Here is an 11348-nt window from a genome sequence, read left to right on the forward strand (position 1 = left end):
TATCCTTGCATGTATTCCATATTGTTGCCCTTCTAACCTGGGATATGGCTTGGTGACTACTCTTAAATATCCTTGCATGTAGTCCATATTGTTGCCCTTCTAACCTGAGATATGGCTTGGTGACTACTCTTAAATATCCTTGCATGTAGTCCATATTGTTGCCCTTCTAACCTGGGATATGGCTGGAAATAACTGCACGTAGTAATCCACTTACCCAGTTTAACAAGCAATTAAAGAAAAATAAACTTTCAGAAAAGATTAAGTGTGGAGGTGTATGAGTAATGCCATCTCGAAGGAGAGGCCTGAGATTACCATTATGATTACTAAACATTCTGTGGAATTTGAACAGTTTTATGTGGTTTTATGGAAGCACACCAACTGTAACAAGGTATGAAAATTAACTGTGTAGGAAACTCCAGTTCAGAGCAAGGGCCAGAAATGATTGAAAGCCCACAAATTAAGAAAGGGTAATGAGATGAGAATATACAATGGACATTAGATTTGTTTCATGCTCTCCCTAATCGCAGCCCCATTGACTCATCTGTCCACTACTGGCATGGAAGGTAAGAGCCAAGATATGCAATGAGTCCAAGGATTTTTTTGTTTCAGAATGGGCCTGTTCGTTAGTAGCATGAAATGTTTAGTGTTGTCTGTAGCCCCTCACAGAGATGCTGAAATGTGTGGAGGACTTAACTTACAAAGATGTTTTTTCTTTGTTAATTTAAAGTGTGTTAACCGAGAGAGAGTACTGATCTGCTTAGGCCACTGTCACTGTCAGTGTCGACACTGGGAGAATGCAACCACATAATCAACAAACGTTAATAAAATCAGTGAGACAGTAGTAATGTAAAAGCAAGTGAGCAGAGATGTATTAAATTAAGATGTAGCATAAATGAACATAATCATAGACAGGCCTGGATCAGTAAAACTGGTAAAAAGAGCATCTGTGCACTGTTGTAACGGTTACAGGAGTTTGAGAACATCTTTAGTGGTAGAGCAGGATGCGCATCCCCTTGGGTAAACAGCATGAAAACAGGCCCCTTATAGTGTGCCTGGCTGAGTTAAGCAGTCAGAGGGAAACCACATGAGATGTTGGATCTGAGGGCAATCCAGGAATTCTGTAGTTTATATCTGTTTTAACATGTTGTATGAAAAAATAAGATGCTAAATAAATGTTTTATTTTAGTATACAGCAGTACTAGCATATATTCCTGATATCAACTCTGAAACAGCCTTGCATCCGTGAAGCTGACAACTGGAGGGATGTTGGGACAGCAGGTGGCTCCATCTGCAGATTAGCTAGTTTCAGTGGGATTTCTTACATCCATTCTCCTGGCTACTATCACGTTGCTCTGATGTCCTGCAGAGTTGCATTTTGTTATTCAGTGCATACATTTTCTTTTTTTCACACTAGATTCACCCCTCGTTGTACTGTATATCATGTGGTTTGTTTATATTACGTAAGCCAAAATGTGAGCACAGTCTTGATTTCTTGCTTTAATCATTAGGTACTGTCTACAGAGGCAAGTACAGCTTGGCTCAGAAACTGTGGCCTCTTGCATCTTTGTCCACTTGTTAGCAAACAAAATTGTATTTTAACTTCAGCAAAAACCTTTTAAACAGGAGTCCCCCAAATCCTGTTGCCTTTCACTGTTTTTTTTTTCCAGCTTGTACTTTTGGATTCTAGGTAGATAATTTCACCTCCACCACCACTGTAGACCCCACCTATTTACTCTGTTAAAGTATCCACACCGACCAGTTAAGCACACTCGTGGCTAAACTTCCACAGGGTTGCTGCTGTCCACCTCACTGATGACTTAGTTGCGGACCTGGATCAGAACAGAGTTATGAGATGTATATAATTTGAAGTTCACTGTTGCTGTCTTTGAGAGTTCTAGTTGTCAGCCTTTTCTGTAAATTTTCTGTTGATTTCTTTGCATGGAAGAAAGGTTAACAGGCTTGTAATTGGCTGTGTGGGAACATCTACAACTGTCTTTCAATCTTGTGACATTACTTTACATTCCAAGTGAAAACTATTCAGTTTTACTGTTTGTACCCAAGCAAGTACTGCCAGAAGTTTGTTTCTAAGAAGGCTGCTAATTTGTGTTTGTTGATCTGACCCTGCACTTCCAATTGCATTCCTGTTGTCATTTTCTTTTGTCGCATTCACATGTGCGCTGCTGGTGAGAAAGAATGTGAAGCCCATGTTTAGTCTCCTTTCTTCAAACTGTATTTTCTGTAAAGCTGTCAGTAAAAGGAGGTGGTTAGCGCTCTTTTCACCTTTTCTTATTTGGTTATTATGCAAGACAAGGGTGAGGTTAAGGGAGCAGCGCCATTTGTTGATAGAAAACCCAGGTAGCAGAAAGGATACAATGATTATTATTGTTTCCATTTATTGGACTAGGCTGCATTCATGTAATTGGCAGATGTATGTGGTGGGTAGGAGGGATGCACCTAATGTATGCAAAAAATTAATTAAAAAGGTGCCTGTCTCTTCCCGGGAGGTACAGTGAAGCAACATGCCTCTATTTGTTTTGCAGAGTTTGTGTGGCCAGGTGTTCCTAAGTCACAATCATATCTTCTCAAGTCACATAGCTTTCCTGTTTGATCTCTAGGATTACCAGACTTACCCTTTCTGTCATTAAACCAGCATCCCACCAATCTCCTTACATTGCCCAGCATAACAGAAAAATTTTGTTTGTGCATACCTTGGTTCTTTCATCATTTCATTGCCCTCAGCCATCTTGGCCTGCTAGATTCTTTGTTTTTTTTTTTTTTTCTTGCCTTTCCTCCATCCCAACCCAAAAACCTATTTTCAATCTTCCATTCCTTTCTTGTACTCTTTTATAACCTTCAGTCTGAAGTAGTTAACTTCATTTTATTTGCAACCTGTGGGTGTACGGATCCGTATCGGATCCGAGCCGGCAACTTTTTTTCTAGCATTTGCTCCAAGCTCCGAGCTACTCCACTTACCCATAATGCACTACAGTCTCCCATCTTCCCTCAGATCTCGTTTGCCGCACCAGTGGTGTGCATCGTGGCCTCCTTTGCTCTGAGCTCAGGGGATAGTGTTATTAATACTTAATCTCGTGTGTGTCTGAGTGATTTTTTTCCCTTCCTCCCCATTTTTAGTGCATCGCTTGTTCGTCGATTTAAAAAAAAAAAAAAAGTTTTGTTAAACTTGGTAGAGTAGTTGTTAGGCCTGCCCTTCCCCTACCTGTGTTTGTGTGTGTTTTTTCTGTAGGTAGTGTTTTCCTTTTGGGTGCAGGACCATAGCTGATCAGCTAAAATCTGTTTTAAAGAAATGTATAGAGTGTTGGCCATAAGCTCTCCCCAGCTGATGGTCACACACTGTGTGATTTGCTTGGGACTGGCACATTTGTCCACTCAATGTGCTGTCTGCACCGGGTTCAATCCTAGGGCCCTCAGGGATCGGAAGGCCAAGTTAGTAGCCAAAGGCCTTCTCTCGCTTCCGTGCTGGAATCTGCCACGGCCTCGGTATCTAGTGCTCAACCTCCCACCCAGACAGGGACTCAAACTCCCTCTTCCTCTGATGCTGGGCCTAATATAGACAAATCTACAGTCAGTGTGGCTGATAAGGAAAAAGACAGAGAAAGGCGCAAAGAGGTCAGGGGCAAGAGAAAGTACAGACCTCACAAGAGATCCCCAGACAGTGAGCTATTTCTTAGTCCCCCTTCTAAGACCATGAGGCCAGTTTCTCCATGGCTCCGGTCTCCTCGTTTCTCACCAGAGCCGTTGGAACATTCGGACCCGAGGCCTTCCTCCCCATCATTGCGCAGACCAGCCAGATCCGAGTCGGTGGCCTCTTTGAGGTCGACTCTGAGTTTATCGGACTTGGACCTGGACAGGATGATGCGGAGATTAATTCAGACCCAAATACAGATGGGAGTCTTGCTAGGCCCCTCTCCCTCTGGAGGGGGGGACGTCTATGCCTTTTTTCCACCCCATCTCTCCTTTCCCTATCTGTGCTTTGGCTTCGGGGCTCTTGGATCCGAGGATTTTCAGAGCTGGTCGCTCTGCGCCGACTGTTCCTCCAACTTCGACTCCGGCTGTTACCTTGAGTTCCTCTGATCCAATTAGTTCAGATCCAAGCGACTCTCGGAGCTGAGGACAGGGAGTTGGACCTGAGGGAATGGATTCTTCGGCTCCGACCTTTTCGGATCCGACCCATTTCCTCGGACTTAGGCTACCCTTGCTTCAGCACCGATCCCCACTTCGGATCCGGGGAGGGTGTCTTCCTTGCTGGATGCTAAGGTGGTCAGTTCTCCCTCGGCCTTCAAAGTGGTGGAGAGGGTTCTCTCCCAGGGATTGAGATCCCAGCCCATCCCCTCGGATTCCACCCAGGCCCCCTGGATTTGGCAACAACTCCCTTCAGCCTGTCTCAGGGATAGCCCGTGCCAGAGGATCCACAGGTTAATTTCCCTGAGGAACTCCCTGCGGCTCACGAATCCCCTTCTGAGAGTCCCACTGAAGAGGGTCACCGTAAGCGCAAGTGCAAAAGGAGGCACTTGGACTCCCCTGAGTCCCTCACTACGGACACTGACTTAGATGAAGGAGAAGGTTCCCCCAGGTCACCTCCCGAAGATGTCTCCTTTGGAGAAATCATGGAGATCCTTTGCCAGAGGGGAGGTTGGTCAGCCCCAAAACCCTCTGTGGATGAGTCAGTGTTTCTGGAGGCCTTTGGCACGGGCCCATCTACTTCCTGGGTGTCTCTGCTAGCGGACCACTTGGTGGACCTTATCACCAAATGGGCATGGAAGGAGCCTGACACTGTAGAGCCCATCCCCAAACACCGTGACAAACTTTTATCACCCCCTTCCGACAGGCAACCTTGGTCAAAAGGAGCCCCAGTTGACGCTATGTTGGTTACAGCGGCCACCAAAAAGGAACTAGCACAGGAGAGTTCCTCAGTCCACCCTCCAGTCAAGGAGTCCAGATCAGTGGATAGGTTTGGGAAGCATGTCTATTCCTCAGCGACCTTTTCAGTCCGTGCGCTGAACTATTTGGCACATGTGATCTGGCTTCAGCGAGACCTTGCTTCAGAATTCGCTGAGTCACCCCCAGAGTCTTTATCGCCACAGGACAGACAGTTGTTCTCTGCGAAAATGTCTACTCTGAAGTCCATCTCAAACACGACTATGTGGCTCCTTTCCCATGCCACAGAAGGAGCAGCTAGGGCTTCTGGGACAGGCATAGCCATGAGGTGTCATGCCTGGCTCAGGTTGTGTCAGTTCGCGGACCCTTTCAAGGCATTGTTTATCAACGCTCCCTACGATGGTTCTTTCCTTTTTGGGAAGACAGTACGTGACACATTTGTCCAGAGCGAAAAGGACGGGAAGACTTTGTCTGCCGTCGGGATCCGCTTCTCTAACCCTCAGCGGTTCTTCTCTAGGAATCAGAGGGCAGAAGAAGATGTGGTTCCGAAAATCTCAGTTTTCCCAGGATTCTCAGGACAGCTATTTCCCCCCAGAGGCAGAGGGGGACAGGATCGACGCCAACCCAGAGGTAGAGGGGGTCCCAGGAATTTTGGGTCTAGGGAACCCTTTTCTGATAGACCCGGTCAGCATCCCTGAGGGGTTGCCCGACTGTCCTACTCTGGAGGCAGTCGGGGGAAGATTGTCCTTACACCCAGTGGCATGGGAGTCCATTATGACAGATAGCTGGGTGTTAGATAATATCTGGGGTTACACTATCCCATTTGTTGCCCCTCCAAATATTCCAAAACACCTCCAGGATGTTCCATCCACTCACAGGGAGGCTGCAGCTCTAGAGGTTTCAAAGCTTCTTCTCAAACGAGCCATCAAACAGGTCCCCCCCGAGCCAGTCATTTTCAGTTCAGAGCCCTACCCTTTGGTCTCACCACAGTCCCCAGAGTGTTCACCAAGGTAATGGCAGTTGTAGCAGCTCACCTGAGGCTTCAGGGTATTCAGGTGTTTCCTTACCTGGACGATTGGCTCTTCGCTGCACCCAACGGGTATCACCTGTGTCTGGCCCAAGATTACTTCATTTGGTTGGCAGATCTGCTGGGAATTAGTGTTCAGAAATCCCAGTTGCAACCAGTACAAGTTCTAGACTTCATTGGGGCACAGCTAGACAATTTGCAGATGAAGGGATGCTTAACTCCAGACAGGATCTTGCACCTCAAGTGCCACATAGGTCAGGTAGCGAACACCAAGTCTGCAAAGGCGAGCGAGGTTCTCTGGATACCATGGCTGCCTTCATATCGATTCTCCCTTGTGAGCGCCTTCATATGCGGGTTCTTCAATGGACTCTGGCTGTTCAATGGTCTTGGCTAGACCTGCCCATGGCATTTCTGATCAAGATCAGTCACATCTGTAGGACGTCTCTTCTTTGGTGGTTAAGTTCACCGGAGATATCAGAAGGACGCCCCTTCGTGTCATCTCCAGTCCAAGCCACAGTGACCACGGATGCCTCCCAACTCAGGTGGGGGGGACACTGTTTGGGAAGGACAGTCCAAGGTACATGGTCTCAGTCAGAGACAAAGTTGCGCATAAATGTTCTAGAGATGAGGGCAGTGCTTTTAGTGTTGGAAGCTTTTCACACTGTCCTTCCTCTCAGATTGATTGCAATTCAGTCAGACATGTCGGTTGTCTGGTATGTCAACAACAGGGGGGAACCAGATCCTACCCCCTATGTCGCGAGGCCATGAGAGTGTGGGAATGGGTGATCTCCACTGGTCGGTTTCTGTTAGCAATACACATCCCGGGGCGCTCCAACATTTTAGCGGACAGATTGAGTCGGGCTATTCTGATGCCATACGAGTGGTCTCTGAAATAGTCAGTAACGGAGGAGATCTTCCATGCTTGGTGTCAGCCTTGCTGTGATCTCTCCATCCAACGCGAAGTGCAGCGAGTTCTTTGCTCTGATTCCTTCACCAAGGAAAGTCCCCAGAGATGCTGTAGTCCATGCTTGGCCCCCCTGGCTTCTGTATGCTTATCCACCATTGCCACTCATTCCAAAGTTTCTACAGAAAGTTTGCCGACTGCGATTCAAAGTTATCCTCATTGTCCCATTCTGGCCTCTTCAGGTTTGGTTCCCATTCCTTTGGTCTCATCTCTTAGCTCCCCCGTGGGTTCTGGATCCCTGCCCGGATCTAATCTCCCATCCGTCGGGGGCCCGTCCACCCGATCTGGGCAGCCTCAAGCTGACAGCTTGGTTGCTCCAGTTCCATTGATTGCCAGGACTCCCGGTCTTTTATCTCCGGTAAAATCCATTCTGGTGGCTTCTCTTAAAGATTCCACTAGGAAACTTTATCGCAATAAATGGAAGTGCTTTTCCATTTGGGCCTCACAGAGAAAACTAGATCCCTTTACAGCCCCTGTTCCAGCGGTGTTGGATTTCCTGTCTGGCATTTTTCAGCAAGGAGCTAGTTCCTCCACAGTGAAAGTACAATTGGCAGCCATTTCTAATTTTCATGTTGGTAAAGACAACATTGCCTTAGCCTCCTCTAGGCTGTGTAAGGCTTTTCTTAAAGATACTTTTCTGTTACGTCCACCTGTCAAGGATTCAGTGCCTCCTTACCTTTGTTTTACAAGCATTGGTGGCTCCTCCTTTCGAACCTGCAGCTTCGGTGGATTTGAAATTTTTATCCTGGAAGACAGCTTTCCTAGTCACCATTACATCTGCTAGGAGGGTTTCTGAGCTTCAAGCTCTGTCTGCCGTGCCTCCATATTTGGTCTTCCACAAGGATAGGGTCTCTCTCCGTACTAATCCTTCCTTTTTACCCAAAGTGGCATTTGAAGCAAACATAAACCAGTCCATTAATCTGCCCGTTTTCTTCCCTAACTTCCAAAATAAAGGTGAATACAAACTTCATTTGTTAGATGTTCATAGACAGCTTTGTTTTTATCTTCATAGAATACAATCTTTCCGCAAGACTGACCAGTTGTTTTTCTTTTTCCAAAGCATTTCTGGGAAAAGCTATTTCTAAAGTTTCTTTGGCCAGATGGATCACTCTTTGCATTTCACATGCCTACAAAGCAAAAGGTTCATCTCCTCCTGGTATTGTTAAGGCTCACTCTACCAGATGTTCATCGTGCATACAGCTGCAGTCATAACAGATGGGTTTTCCAGCCATCAGGCAGGTCCTCGGTCGGCCGAATTCCAAAGTCTAGGTCTGGCGTCGGTTGTCGTCGCTTCCTCCCTGACATCAGTGCGACAGGGGTATAAAAGATCCAGCCGACGCCATTTTCTCCAGTCTTTCTTGCCGCATAGTGCCCGAAGCAGAAGCAGTTCGCAAGTGCCGGTTGGCCAGCTCCTGAGATTACAAATATTTTTCAACCGAAGTCTTCTTGAAAGCTAAGTACCCCGTTGGGGAAACTTTTCTTGCCTCAGACCGATGTCAGACAAAGTTAATAATTGCATTTCTTGTGGGAAGCAAATACCGCATAAGGATTTTCATTCCCTCTGCATTCCTTGCCTAGGCCCAGACCACGACGTCTCGGCCTGTCGTTTTTGTGCTACATTCAACAGACGCACTATTAAGCGTCCGGCGTAGTTCGCCCAACACTATTTTGGCAAAAAATTTAATTACATTATGTCGTCGGATACTCCGACTCCAGTTTTAAGTAAAAGACGCAAAGATAAGGACCAACATACGAGGTCCGAGACTTCTACCGACACCACGCCAAAGCCGACTACAGGTGGTCCGGTTCTCAGTGAGGTGCCTACGCAGCCCCTGACTACCGACGACACTTCATTGGCGGTGTCTTCTGTGCCCGAGGTCGCAGGCTCTTCGGCCCACACCCCGACTACAGATACCGAAGCCACTATTGGCAGTGAAACTCAGAATTTAGATAGACCTGCCACCTCTCAAGGTGTCTACAGGCCTTCCTCTTCTTTTTCCATCAAGGCTTTCACTAAGTCTAAATCAGCCATGCATACTAAAAAACAAGCTCCACAGGGCCCTTCTCAAGGCCCCATGCCTAAAAAGCAGATGCTCAAAATGGCTGGGGATTTGATTACTCTTATTAGGGGTTCTCAACCCCCCCCCGGACAAAAGACCCAGATTGGAGGAAGAATCCCCCTCCTCGGACCAGGCCTCCATTATTTCAGAACATTCTGAAGACCAGGAACATTCTTACTCCCCTTTTGAAGATTCTGATGCAGAGGAGTCCATTCCCTCTGCCCCCCCCCCGAGGATTACTCTTTTGGGGAAACCTTACATACCCTGACGGAACACTTCCACTAGGAAGGCCAAGAGTACTCGGACTCCAAGAAAAGGCTTAGGGATTTCCTCGTGCTCCCTCAGCACAGGCCTCTGGCTATACCTCCTGTCTTAGACATCCTAGATGACATGTATTCGGAGGCCTGCCTTAAACCAGATTCTTTACCTCCAGCTCCAGTCAAGCCTGACAGGTATTACCGGGTTCCTGACTCACACCAATTCCTATACAAAAGCCATGCGGCTGACCCAGAAACTATATCACAGGGTCCCAAGGGAATTAAGGCCTCCACTGCTAAAAATCCATTACCTTCAGAGAGAGATTCCAGAGCTTTAGAGAGGTGGGGGGAAAAGGTTTACACCTCGGCCACCTTAACCATGAGGGCATTAAACTGTCAGTTCCATATGTTAAAGTACCAGCAATTTCTGTTATCACAGTTGAGAAACAAAATGTCACAACCTGAACAACCAGACTTGAAGGAGTTGCAGGATTTGATACATAGTGCAGAAGAAGTGGGTAAACATACCTTGCAATGTGGTTTTGATGCTTTAGAGGCCTCATGTAGAGCTGCTGTTACAGGATCAGTTATATGTAGATATGCCTGGCTCAAAGAGCAAACCTTACCAGATCATGTCAAAGCTAAATTACTAGATGCCCCTCTGCAAAAAGATGTATTGTTTGGTGTTAAAGCTGAGGAGGTGTTAAAGAAAATGGAGGAGAAGGCAAAATCAATGCAAACAATAAAAGATTTCCTACAGATACAACCTCCACGTTTCAGTAGAAATTCGCCTTCCAAAAATTGGTCCTTTCCAGCCACGGACAGACCCCAAAGAGGTAGATACAGGTGCCCGAGGGGTAGAGGGCAATCTCAAGGATCATTTAGAGGCAGGCAATGGCAAACACCCACACAAAAAGGTGGTGAGGATAGTTCACAGCCATTCAGAAAGCAGAACCAATGACTTTCCCCTTTGCATGCCAAGCAAGGCTCAAATGGCAGCACCTTTAGGCGGAAAACTAGCATTATTTTCGAAAAATTGGCATATTGTCACAAAAGACAAATGGATTCTGGACATTATAGACAGAGGCTACAGATTTCACTTTCACACCCTTCCAAAAATGAGAGGCATGCCAAACCTGCCACACAATCAAAGGGCAGAGGCACAAAAACAAATTTCAGATCTCATGGACATGAAAGCTATTCAAGAGGTACCTGTACAAGAACAGGGTCAAGGTTTTTATTCCAGACTATTCCTGGTACCAAGGAAGGGAAAAGATTGGAGACCTATTTTGGACCTATCCATCCTAAACACATTTTACTCGTGCCAAAATTCAAGATGCTCACATTACAGCAGCTTCTTCCCATGCTGGGCAAGGAGTCTTGGCTGGTAACATTGGACCTCAAGGAGGCATACCTGCATGTCCCAATCAGACAAGATTGCAGAAGATACCTCAGATTTCTTGCAGGTTCAACCCATTATCAATTCTCTGCATTGCCCTTTGGCTTATCTACTGCACCCAGAGTGTTCACGAAATGCCTGGCATCAGTAATCGCCTACTGCAGACTTCAAGGGATACAAATATACCCATATCTGGACGACTGCCTGATCCAAGCGGACAGCAAGCACATACTTATGAAACATCTGGCGTTTGTAATAATGTTGTTGAATTCTCTGGGATACACAGTCAACAAACAGAAATCAAGGCTAACACCCTCTCAAACAATAATTTTCCTGGGTGCCAGCTTGTATACAAACACCCAGATGGCCTACCTCATGCCAGAGAAACAAGGGCAACTAACTCAATACTTCAGAAAACTGGCAACTTTCACCAGGCTGACTGCAAGGAAAATCCTGCAGGCTCTGGGATTCATGGCATCTTGCATCCTACTAATCCCATGTGCAAAGCTGCATATGAGGAAACTTCAATGGTACCTAAAAAACCTATGGTCTCAACACAGCCACAGTTTGGAAACAGTAATACCACTAATTCCATGTCTTCAAAAGGAATTTCTGTGGTGGGCTCAAACATGCCAAAGAAACACAGGTCTCCCATTCTGCAAGCCTCAAGCAAATCAAATCATCACAACAGACGCCTCGGACTACGCCTTGGGGGCACACATGACAGATCGGTGCATTCAGGGCA

The sequence above is a fragment of the Protopterus annectens genome, chromosome 13.part0 (genome assembly GCF_019279795.1).
Source record: "Protopterus annectens isolate FY-2018-M chromosome 13.part0, PAN1.0, whole genome shotgun sequence".
NCBI lineage: Eukaryota > Metazoa > Chordata > Ceratodontiformes > Protopteridae > Protopterus > Protopterus annectens.